The following is a 12,518-nucleotide window of genomic DNA, read 5'->3' on the forward strand; positions in this document are numbered from 1 at the left end:
GTTAAATTTGTAAATATGTATAAAAATGAAGTTATTTATGATGTTTGTTATGATGGCTTTGTCATTAAGGAGGGAGAAGTGTGATGTCTGTAAGTGCTTAAGCTTTTAATGCTTGTAGCTCCATTCTGTGGTTGTGGACGTATTGTGTACTGCAGCTGCAGAGCGATAATAAACAGACAGGCAGCTTCCGGACAGAGCAGCCTCCATGTTAAGAAGCTGTGTGCGTGTGCTCTGTGAAGATATCACAATAGGGTAGACGTCGAGAAGATGTTTCCACTTGTTGGGGAGTCCAAAACTAGGGGACATGAATATAAGATAGTCACTAACAAATCCAATAGGGAATTCAGACAAAACTTCTTTACCCCGAGAGCGGGGAGAATGTGAACAGGTAGTGGTTGAGGTGAATAGTATCGATGGATTTAAAGGGAAGCTCGATGCGTACACGAGGGAGAAAGGATTAGATAAATACGCTGATGGGGTTCGATGAAGTAAAGTGGAAGCAGATCCGTGTGGAACGTAAAAACCGGCATAGACCAGTTGGGCCGATAGCCTGTTGCCTGCTGTAAAATTCTATGTCATTCTAATTTAAAAATGAATGAGTGTGGATTTGGAAATATCTGATTGAAAAACCTGCTGGAAAGTTAGGTCTGGAGTTAAAGATGGCTATAAAACATTCTGAAGAATGTGAGGTATGTGCAGGAGTGACAGCACATACTGCAGAATGAACACGCAGCTTTCTATTTGGAAACGCATGTCGGAGCGGAGACCAAGCAACAGCTACCACACGCAGCATGCTCAGGCATGAAGGTCTCCCAGATGAACCGCTGTCATTTATACAAGCTGGCATGCTGCAGGAAGAATGGGCTCCAGTAATAGTGAGGAGGTGGTTCGGGGAATCGCCCACTCATTCTGAAACCCTAAGTGATAAATAGTTGAATCATTGTGAGACGGAGGCAGTCCAGTTCCCTGTGTCCCGTGCAGACTCCATTCCAGTTCCAGTTCCAGTTCCACGAGCCTTTTTACTGGGTCATCTGGGTGGCCTCCCTCAGCGCCTTCTACTGGTCAGGTTGTGGTAACGAAACCCCACCTCTCTCCGACCAGTCTGAAAGTATCTGATGAGTGTCCGTCCTGTCATTACATTGACACATGGGTAACATGGACAGGTATGCTAACACCTGGGGTTATTGTGATTCACAGCCAAACTAATCATTCTGACGTTTGGCTTGCTACTGAGTCACAATTCGTTCCTGCCCGGGTCCTGTTCTAGCCATTCCTTTAACCCTGCCTGATGAACATACAAGGACGTAAAGTGTGGAATTTGAGTGATTCCTACTAAATGATGTGGTACAAACATCAGTGCTGCTGTGATTTGTTTTGACATTCTCTGGCTGCAAGGGTAGGTTTGGAAATTTTGAAGAATTCCCAGTAATGTAGTTTTCCCGGTCCAATGATCTTGGGTTCATGTGAAGAGGCAGAGTCTAAAACGTTGCTCAATGAATTTGGAAGTAACTTTTCTCCTGCACTACAGCCCTCTCCAGAGTGGCGTTTGGCCACAGAAATATTGTATTCCTCCCCCCACACATTGCCCGATAGCTCTCCCCCCCCCCCCCCCCCCCACACACACACACTGCCTGATCGCCCCGCCGCACTGCTCAATTCCCCCCCACCCTGCTCTACCCAACCACCACCTGCACCAGGAGTGGTCCCTCCTCCAACTGCACCGCACGATCACCGCCCCCCCCCCCCCCCCCCGCATCGGACGATTTCACATCCCGCTTCCCCTCTCCCCGCACTGAATCTCTGCTGAACCATAAGAGATGCGCAAAAAAAGCTAATTCTTTTCCCCCAAAACTTGGCACCAGTCTCTGGGAATTGAACTCGCCGCTTATGTAAATATTTTGTCATCAAACTCTGGGGCCGTTGTGCGGCTCACTTCAGCTCGGCAGTAATAGACGAGCAGCACATTGCAGACCTGAAGGAAACTGGCGCATAACCTTCACTCCTAATTCACTGCTCCTGTGCTGGCTGTGCACCTGCTCTCCTGACATACAGCAGCAGGGTACCGACCCTTGTATTCTTCATTGCTTGAGTAGAACATTGTGTACAATACCAGTCCTAACTGCAGTAAGCAACACTTAACACTTTGCCCAAATATTCTGGGGATTACAAGCTGTGTGTGTCACAGCACTTTGGTTGCAACATGAATTTCAGATCTGATAGTTTGTGAACCTAGATGACCTCATTAAAACTGTGCTCATTTACTACAAACTCTGAGAAACAACGTGCACACACTGCATTGGGAGCTTAGTTGATGCTCTCCGCAGCGTGGAACTGAGCAGTATAGACTAGTATGATGCATGATTTGATCTTCACTATGTCCTGAGGTGGTTTAATTCAGCTAGGATAGCGTTGTGAGCACTTATAGTTAGCCGTTAATTCCCTGAGCCAGAATCCCAGTCTCCTGCTATCTGATGTTGCTGCTGAAGAGAATGGGCATGTGTGGACTAGAACCAGTCGAGCTGTGATGACTCCACGATTGAATAATGTGCCAACACTCAATGGGCTCACACGTTGAGCTTGGCTACTTGGGTGAGGTATTGGGAGTGTGGTTTGGCACCTTTGGGACTGGACCCCAGTATAAGTAAATATCCTTAGCTGAGGAGGGGGAATTGGAGCAATAAAAAATGAATGAATTGGAAAAGGCAATGTTGCCTGGTGTTTTATGGATGAGAGGAGCACTGCTTCAGATCTGGAACCTGAACTAGTCCCAATTCACATCACTGACATCACGCAGGGAAACAATTAATCGGCACTGTTTTATAGGTTTCCATGAATTGATCCATCTTGTCAAACTTTAGGTAATAAAGTCAATATTTGGTTGAGCTTTTGATGATATAGTGTCAGGGGGGTGCCTTATGGTCTCAGGACAGGTCTTGTTTCCCAGTAAAAGTTGTTTATTTGAGGTCTGATTCATTTGTTCCTGGATTCTGCTCCTCTTATTTGATTGAAATGGAAAGGACTTGCCTTTCACGGCCTCAGCATGTCCCAGATGTGCTTACGCACCTGGAGAGGCCGCAATTCTCGGCCCGTACAATTGTTGGCGAGACTCCAGAGGGGAGCTCCAAGGCTAATTCCTGAGCTTGAAGGGCTGCATTAGGAGTGAGGACTGTCTTACCCTCGGCCATTACTGTTTGGAGGAGAGGAGGACAGGGCATGGGGCTGGGAAGAGATCTTTAAGATTTCCACGGGTGTGGAGAACATTCTATTGAGCATGGGATTCGAGGACTTGAGAGACAGAGTAAAGTTGACAGGAAAACAGGAAACTTTTTAGTAAGAGTACGTTAAAATTGTGCAACTGATTAGTGGTGGGGGCAGTGGAACATAAATCAATGGCAGTGTTTAAAGAAGGGACTGCATGGCTTGTTCTTTGGAATGGGTGCTGTTCGTTGCCTGGACTGGAGAATTTTGGCTATGAGGAAAGATTGAAGATGCTGGGTTTGTTTTCTTTGGAACAGAGGAGGCTGAGGGGATTGAGGTGTATAATATTATGGGTTGCCTGGAAAGAGTGGATAGGAAGGACCGGTTTCCCTTGGCAGAGCGGTCAACACAAGGGGGCATACATTTAAAGTAATTGGGGGGAGTTTTGAGGGGATTTGAGGGGAAATTTCTTCACCCAGAGGGTGGTGGGGGTCTGGAACTCACTGCCTGAAAAGGTGCTAGAGGTAGAAACCCTCATCACATTTAAAAAATACTTGGAGGTGCACCTAAAGCAGGCTACGGACCAAGAGCTGGAAAGTGGGATTAGGCTGGATAGCTCTTGGTCGGCCGGCGCAGACATGATGGGCCGAAATGGCCTCCTTCCTTGCTGTAAATTTCTCTGATTCTATGTGATTCTAGTTCCAGAATCATAGGAAGGAAACTGGTGGGGAGGAGGGCATGAGATGGACCAATGACCTTCTGCCTAAAGCTTTACTGTACTGGTGAACATGAGGAGAAATGCTACTTACCGAATCTATACACCCATCCCTATTAATGCAGGAACAAACAGGAGGCTTCATTAAACAGGAGATGAAGCAATGAGTGTCGTCTAAACCAGAATGTCCATATAAAGGAAGTACATCCTTCATATACACCCACAGTGAGAATAAAGTACTATTTGCTCACCTGTAATAACGGATAATGAGTCATCCGAGTGCTTTGAATACTTGTGTTATGAGTGGCTGTTGAGGTTAATATTGCATAATGTCTGCATCAATGTTGTCAAATGGGATCTCGGGTGTTTGAGAGGCCGCAGGTTATTTTTTTACACTTGTAAAGTCAGCATGACGCGGAGCCACCTGGCCAATCGGAATGACCTGGCTTTGGGAGGAGCCCAGGGCCTCTGCCCGGTGTTCTGCTTCCTCCCACACTGACAGCTGATCTGCACACAGTTTCCCCACGCCTGCTCGTGAGTCAGGCTCAGTTGCTGCTGATTGTGTGGTGACTCGATTGCTGACATCTTGTGCAAACAGCACCTGTCAGTTTTATAGCGCACAGCAAAGGAGAGAGCAGAGTGGAAGGATTTTAAAGGGAGATTGTTTCACCCCTGAGTTTGGTACATTGTCTTTTGCTAGTTTTACTCTCTTCTCTCCTCTCGCTCTCCTAAAGGTACTGACGGCGGGTGGGGTCTGATGCCGTGGCCACCTTTGTTACATTACCCATCCTTCATGGATGAGCCGAGACATTGAGTCCCAGAAGGAGACCATGGGAACATGAGGGTTGAGCTCCAATGTCAGTGAGCACTTCCCGGCAATTCCCGAGATTGTAATCAGGAACAGGGACCCTGGCTGATTTATCTTTCCCCAACTCCCAGTTGCTGAGCCCAATGTCGTCTTTCCTTCCCAGGCTGAGCTGAGCGAATTCTGCCCACGTTCGGAATGGCCTTAGTGTGACACAAGGTTGTTCCTCTGCCCAGTGGGCTGCCAGGAGAGCTCTCAGAAATAACTTGGGAACTAGAATAGGCCATTCAGTCCCTTCAGCGTGCTCTGCCATTCAATTCGATCATGGTTGATTGGTATTTTAACTCCATTTACCCGTCTTTACTCCACACTCCTGAATACCTTAGCTAATAAAAATCTGTTGCTATCAGTCTTGAAAATTATCGCCCAGCATCCACATCCTTACGAGGGAGTCGAGAGTTATGGGAAGTGGGCGGGGAAGTGGAATTGAGGCCAAGATCAGATCAGCCATGATCTTATTGAATGCTGGAGCAGGCTCGAGGGGCCAAATGGCTGACTCCTGCTCCTATTTCTTATGTTCTTATGAGAAAAAGCATTGCAGATTTCCACTGCCCTTTGTGTGAAGTAGTGATTCCTGATTTCCCTACTGAAAGGCCTGGTTTTCGATTCCCCAATAAATTAAACTTTTTTCCCACAGCCTCATTGAGGCAGCTGAGATTCTGGATTACAAACATACGGGAGAAGCCCTTCTGCCTGGATCTCATTAACTGTTGAACACCGTTTCCAAATGGATTAGTGACTAATACTGATTCATTTTTTTTTAAATCCGTTAGATTTAAGATTTCAAAACATTACCATTTATAATAACAGGGCCAGATTCTGAATTCAGTTCTGTGTAAAAATATTTTACTCAGAAGGATCAGTCTTTGTTTCCGGTTATAGCGCACCAGCTTTTTGTTAAAATAAATTCCAGTTCTTGTCCAGTTAACAATGCAAGGCGTAGTACGAGGGCCCAGTCTCAGAGTGTGTTCTTTGAACATTGAAATCAATTGACTGAGGCCTGTGCAGGCAGCTGGAGGTGCCTTGGAGCTTCAAATTCAGAATATGGTTAAAATTCCTGCTCTCCCTGCTACCTCATTCCCAATTTCCTGGCAAACTCTCTTGGTGAGGCCCAATGCACCACTGTCTGAGTCCTGTGTGGCACACAACTCTGTGGCAGCCACAACTCCTCCCCCAGCTCAGGCCATGCACTATTTTGGAAATAAATTCTCAATTATAGCCTCACATTTACTGAGAGACTCGGCTTCACAATGCAGGGCATCTCCAAGGTAAAAAGAGAAGATGAGCCAGCCGTGCAAGGAAGTGATTATAAGAGTGAGAAAGGGCACGATCGTGAGACAAAGAATCTGGCAACTAGCACAGGGAATATCGCTGTGAGGTTAGTGACTATCATGAGAGGCGCCTGTGCGCTGGTCCCTGTCAAGTTGATTTTTACGATGAGTATATATGGGAGCAATCCGTTATCCTAGAAATTTCCTTTGCTTAATTTATATCTCAGTTCTGGGAGGAGTGTATTGAAAATCCCTCCATGTTTTGCAAATTTGTGTACAGGAAGGTCCCACAAACTGCAAAATGACCAGATAATTTGTTTTAGTGATGTTGGCTGAGGGATAAGTGTTGGTCCAGGACCACGAGAACATTAAGACGGATTGCAAAACTTTCTATAGATATGTAAAGAGAAAAAGGTTAGTAAAGACAAACGTAGGTCCCCTGCAGTCAGAATCAGGGGAAGTCATAACGGGGAACAAAGAAATGGCGGACCAATTGAACAAGTACTTTGGTTCGGTATTCACGAAGGAGGACACAAACAACCTTCTGGTTATAAAAGGGGTCGGGGGGTCTAGTAAGGAGGAGGAACTGAGGGAAATCCTTATTAGCCGGGAAATTGTGTTGGGGAAATTGATGGGATTGAAGGCCGATAAATCCCCAGGGCCTGATGGACTGCATCCCAGAGTACTTAAGGAGGTGGCCTTGGAAATAGTGGATGCATTGACAGTCATTTTCCAACATTCCATTGACTCTGGATCAGTTCCTATAGAGTGGAGGGTAGCCAATGTAACCCCACTTTTTAAAAAAGGAGGGAAAGAGAAAACGGAATTATAGACCGGTCAAATGATGGAATCAATTATTAAGGATGTCATAGCAGTGCATTTGGAAAGAGGTGACATGATAGGTCCAAGTCAGCATGGATTTGTGAAAGGGAAATCATGCTTGACAAATCTTCTGGAATTTTTTGAGGATGTTTCCAGTAGAGTGGACAAGGGAGAACCAGTTGATGTGGTATATTTGGACTTTCAGAAGGCGTTCGACAAGGTCCCACACAAGAGATTGATGTGCAAAGTTAGAGCACATGGGATTGGGGGTAGTGTGCTGACATGGATTGAGAACTGGTTGTCAGACAGGAAGCAAAGAGTAGGAGTAAATGGGTACTTTTCAGAATGGCAGGCAGTGACTAGTGGGGTACCGCAAGGTTCTGTGCTGGGGCCCCAGCTGTTTACACTGTACATTAATGATTAAATGTAGTATCTCCAAATTTGCAGATGACACTAAGTTGGGTGGCAGTGTGAGCTGCGAGGAGGATGCTGTGAGGCTGCAGAGCGACTTGGATAGGTTAGGTGAGTGGGCAAATGCATGGCAGATGAAGTATAATGTGGATAAATGTGAGGTTATCCACTTTGGTGGTAAAAACAGAGAGACAGACTATTATCTGAATGGTGACAGATTAGGAAAAGGGGAGGTGCAAAGAGACCTGGGTGTCGTGGTACATCAGTCATTGAAGGTTGGCATGCAGATGCAGCAGGCGGTTAAGAAAGCAAATGGCATGTTGGCCTTCATAGCAAGGGGATTTGAGTACAGGGGCAGGGAGGTGTTGCTACAGTTGTACAGGGCATTGGTGAGGCCACACCTGGAGTATTGTGTACAGTTTTGGCCTCCTAACCTGAGGAAGGACATTCTTGCTATTGAGGGAGTGCAGCGAAGGTTCACCAGACTGATTCCCGGGATGGCGGGACTGACCTATCAAGAAAGACTGGATCAACTGGGCTTGTATTCACTGGAGTTCAGAAGAATGAGAGGGGACCTCATAGAAACATTTAAAATTCTGACGGGGTTAGACAGGTTAGATGCAGGAAGAATGTTCCCAATGTTGGGGAAGTCCAGAACCAGAGGTCACAGTCTAAGGATAAGGGGTAAGCCATTTAGGACCGAGATGCGGAGGAACTTCTTCACCCAGAGAGTGGTGAACCTGTGGAATTCTCTACCACAGAAGTTGTTGAGGCCAATTCACTAAATATATTCAAAAAGGAGTTAGATGAGGTCCTTACTACTAGGGGGATCAAGGGGTATGGCGAGAAAGCAGGAATGGGGTACTGAAGTTGAATGTTCAGCCATGAACTCATTGAATGGCGGTGCAGGCTAGAAGGGCCGAATGGCCTACTCCTGCACCTATTTTCTATGTTTTCTATGTTAACTCCCCTGCTCTTTTTCGAGATATATTGCCATGGGATCTTTTTACATCCACCTGAGAGGGCAGACGGGATCTCTGTTTAACGTCTCATCTGAAAGACAGCACCTCCCTCAGTACTGCACTGGAGCACTTAGTTACCTCCAGATTTGACTACTCCAACACACTCCTGGCTGGCCTCCTACATTCTACCCTACGTAAACTTGAGGTAAACCAAAACTAGGCAGCCCATGTCCTAACTCTCACCAAGTCCCGTTCACCCATCACCCCTGTGCTTGCTGATCTACATTGACTCCTGGTTAAGCAACGCCTTGATTTCAAAATTCTCATCTTTGTTTACAAAATCCCTCTATGGCCTCGCCCCTCCCTAAGTCTGTCAGCTTCTTCAGCCTCACAACCCCCCTGAGATGTCTGCGCTCCGCAAATTCTGCCCTCTTGAGCATCCCTGATTATAATCGCTCAACCATCGGTGGCCATGCCTTCAGCTGCCTGGGCCCCAAGCTCTGTAACTCCCTTCCTAAACCTCTCCGCCTCTCTACCTCTCTTTCCTCCTTTAAGGCACTCATGCACTCTTTAAAACCTACCTCTTTGACCAAGCTTTTGGTCATCTACCGTAATTTCTTATGTGGCTCGGTGTCAAATGTATTTGTTTTGTCTTATGACATTCCTGTGAACCACCTTGGGACGTTTTACTACATTAAAGGCGCTATATAAATAAAAATTGTTGTTGCAGTATCAGCCTGGATTTTGTGCTCAAATCTTTGGGGTGGGACTTGCAACCAAAACCTTCTGACTCAGAGGCGAGAGTGCTATCCACTGAGCCGCGGTTGACATTGGAGTAGGCAGTGGGCCCATCAGACCTGGAACTGAGCGAGTTCTGCTCAAGCTTATGGTGCATGGTGCAGACGATTCCTCCTTTTCAAATACTTAACCAATTCCACTTTAAATGTTGCGATACTCCGAACAATTTAAGAGGTGACCCTATTTCCGTGTAACTAATTTTAAACTGTTGTGCTGATGGTGAAAGTTTATTCAATCCAAACGGACAATGCCTCATTGTGCTGCCGTTTGCACAGCTGGAGAGTCGGGCCTGCTTCCCTTTGAGGTGCCGGTTTGGGGAGAGCCGTCACCTGTGTGTATAAGGTAGAACATGACCTGACAAAGCACTTTTTCAAAACAGAAACCTACTGCTTTGTGCTGGGGGTACCGTGAGCTTTTGGGCATTGCACGTGCTCATTGGGCAGGCCTGCCTTGAACTCTGACCCTGTGCTGGGCCTGCACTACTACTACTACTACTACTTCTTAGGCAGTCCCTCGGATAGAGGATGACTTGCTTCCACGCCAAAAAGGGATCAGTTCGATGAGTTCACAGGTGTTTCAATGAAGGACCTAATATTCCAGATCCCGAACTACAATTCAAGGGTGGAAGATGCCTGTGCGTGGATTTTTTTAAATGTGTGGTGGCCGTTGCACACCAGCCACCCACCACACAGGCTTGACAGAGCTAGGCCTTTATCCAGTGTCAAGGATTACCCAAGACGACTGAAGACCAAGCTCTGCTGTAATCGATGTGATACACATTTGGGGAGCAGTATTGGCTGCGGGACCCATGCAATGGGAGAAGAGGGGATGACAGCATTACTGTTAAATGTCTGAAGGCTCTTCGACATTACGTGTCCTGTGTATATCTCTTTTCTCTCTCAGAAGTTTTGCTTGTGACAGGCAGAACTATTGTTATTTTGATCCTGGCTAAGTGTTTAGAGGATGCCCCTGTAACTCAATAGGTAAATACACCACATTGTGTGGAATGCTGCAGCACCAGTGACTGCTCTAGGGGACTGGCTGGTGTCGAGTTTAGCCTGTTTATGTGAGCAGGTACTGCTGGCAAGACTGCATCGATCAGTTTGTCAATGTGAAACCACTTTCTGAGAGTGAAACCTGTGAAAGAGGCTGAAAGCTAACCATACTGGGCAGGTGCTGCTAGCTGCTGCAGACTTCACCTCGAGCAGTATCACTGCTTGTGTTGCACAAAGCTTTTCCCTCAGCTGCTGTAAATTCCCAGATACCTGCTCAAGGTAAACAAATCAGTAAGAGGGTGTGACATAGTGAACCAACAGCCAATGAGGCTATCCCTCCCACAGCAATCGCTGAATGGGCAAGCGGAGGGTGGGGCAGGAGAGTCAGGCTGCCTGAAGTGAGAGGAGGATTTCTGGTATTTTACATTAAGCAGCGTACTCCAGGGCCATGTGTTTAAGGGCAAAGGTACAATTGCCAGTTAATACTGCTGAGGTGAAGAGAGAGACACCGGAGGAACAGGCCAGGAGACCTCAACTACTTTCAAAGGCTTAGATACCTGCCTGCTTGTGCTCTGGTAAAGATCCATAGGGTGGAATGTGGTGCTGGGAGTCTGTCTGAAGTCGCACTTCAAACCTACTTTGAATAGACAACTGAGAGAGTCAGCTACAGGCCAGGGTAAGGACCACGTTTATATTTATTGCGTTGTGTGATTTAAACTGTCAAATACTTGCTCTTGTTAATAGCGCAGAAAAAATATTGTGTTCTTAATGTGGATCCATTTCAAATTGGCACTATTTCCACTTCCATACCTGCTGGTGTGTTTAACACTCCACAAGATCTCCAGGTCTCTCTTACCAGTGTAATTGGCGCTGCCGCCTAGAATTCCGTGAAGTATAAAGATAGCTGTGTGAAACCTGGTGCTACCATCTGAACTATAAACATCACCCAGCAGCACAACTGTAGATTACAGTATAGTTACAGCACAGTACGATTGCAATAGTTACAGCACAGTACAATTGCAATAGTTACAGCACAGTACGATTGCAATAGTTCCAGCACAGTTAGATTACAACACAACTATAGTTAGCTTAGAATAGTTACAGTACAGTTGGATTATATTATGAATGAGATTATTTTTGGTTTCAGTAGTTAGGTTACAATATAGTTATAGTTAGATTACAATAATTATAAAACAGTGACAGTGCAGTTAGATTACAATACAGTTATCGTGCAATATAGTTACCATAGTTATATTTCAATTGTTACACTGTTAGATTGTAATGCAGTTACAGTAGTTTGATTATAATATTATTACAGTGCAGTCAGATTATAGGTTCTGCTGATCCAGATTTGGAGAATACTTTTAGCTGGTGGTGGCAGTAATGAGAGCAATTTAAGGTGATGCTCAGTAATGCTTATTGGCTTCAGTGTGATTTTTCTCCCCTATAATTGTGTTATATCTTTGTGTTACTAGTGAGTTGAGAAGGATCCTGTATATTTGTGTTAAGGGCCGAGCAATTTGCTTCAACTTTTTCAACTCTAACGCGGGTTTTTTTACAACCAGCCGCTCCAACTCCCTTAGCTGCTAAAACTGCCGTGAAGTGAACAGGCCTAGAGTGCCTTGCTCCTGAAGGAATTGTGTAGCCTAATGTTTTATTCCTGTAACATGTTGTTCTGCCCATTGGAATGTGCGTGTAGCTGTATTAAGCTGACTGCACCTCCCAGTTGCCCGGTCAGTATTGTTTCTACCACGCAGAGAGAAGCTGAAGCAGGCAGTCGGTTACAGCTCCAGCTCTCTCTGCTCTCATGTTTCTGCAGTGGGGGTCAGGCTCAGGAATGTTATGGCTATGTGCTCACTCCATTGAATCCTGCTCGTCAGTCCTGAGCTCCGAGTCTGCAATCTGAACAAACCCAGCTGGAGATGAGAGTTTAGCAGTGTGACTGCACAGCTCCAAGTTCCTGAAGCCGACCTGTCCCAAAGATCTGTCATGGACGGCGCTGGGAAGAACCGTGCTACAGGTACTGCAGCATCCCTCCGCTCAGACCTGTGATCGCAAGGTTGGTGTTGGGGCGGCACCTTCACTTCTATCACTTGGTTAGCATTTTACATTGGCTGTAGGTATACTCGAGGGGACTCGGTTGAGGGGACTCGGTGGAGGGCACCTTGATGATGTTTTGTTGGGAAGAGAACATGCCTGTTTCGGAAGAGCTTAGGGGGCGCTGTGCCTGTCTGATAGTTTATTGTTGAAACAAATTCCTCACTAACTGCGACAGGTCAGCCAGTGTAATGCACTCTTGTTGAGCATCAGTGTTCAACTTTGGGTCGATTTAATTGTCTTGGTTTGACAGATGTGAAGGAAAAGCTGTGTTGATTATATTCACAGTTTGAATGGATAGTGATCTCCTGCAGTATCAGTTCCCAAACTTCACATCAGTCAATCCGTGAATCACGTCAAGTAATCTCGGCCTTATGTTATAAC

At 46.1% G+C, this 12,518-nt stretch overlaps 1 protein-coding gene across 8 annotated transcripts in view; it reads left to right on the plus strand.

The window, feature by feature from the left end:
• Positions 1–12,518, plus strand: part of arhgap32b (Rho GTPase activating protein 32b) — a 597,494-nt gene that overhangs the window by 508,898 nt on the left and 76,078 nt on the right. Inside the window, exon 1 of one of the 8 annotated variants that reach the window (XM_070894257.1) lies at positions 10,669–10,713. The exons of the other annotated variants lie outside the window; for them this stretch is intronic. The gene's annotated coding sequence lies outside the window, so the exon portion shown is untranslated. Of the gene's footprint in view, positions 1–10,668; positions 10,714–12,518 lie in introns of those variants that run through there. 8 annotated transcript variants of the gene reach the window in all.

Source organism: Pristiophorus japonicus, chromosome 11 (genome assembly GCF_044704955.1).
Source record: "Pristiophorus japonicus isolate sPriJap1 chromosome 11, sPriJap1.hap1, whole genome shotgun sequence".
In the NCBI taxonomy this organism is placed as follows: domain Eukaryota; kingdom Metazoa; phylum Chordata; class Chondrichthyes; family Pristiophoridae; genus Pristiophorus; species Pristiophorus japonicus.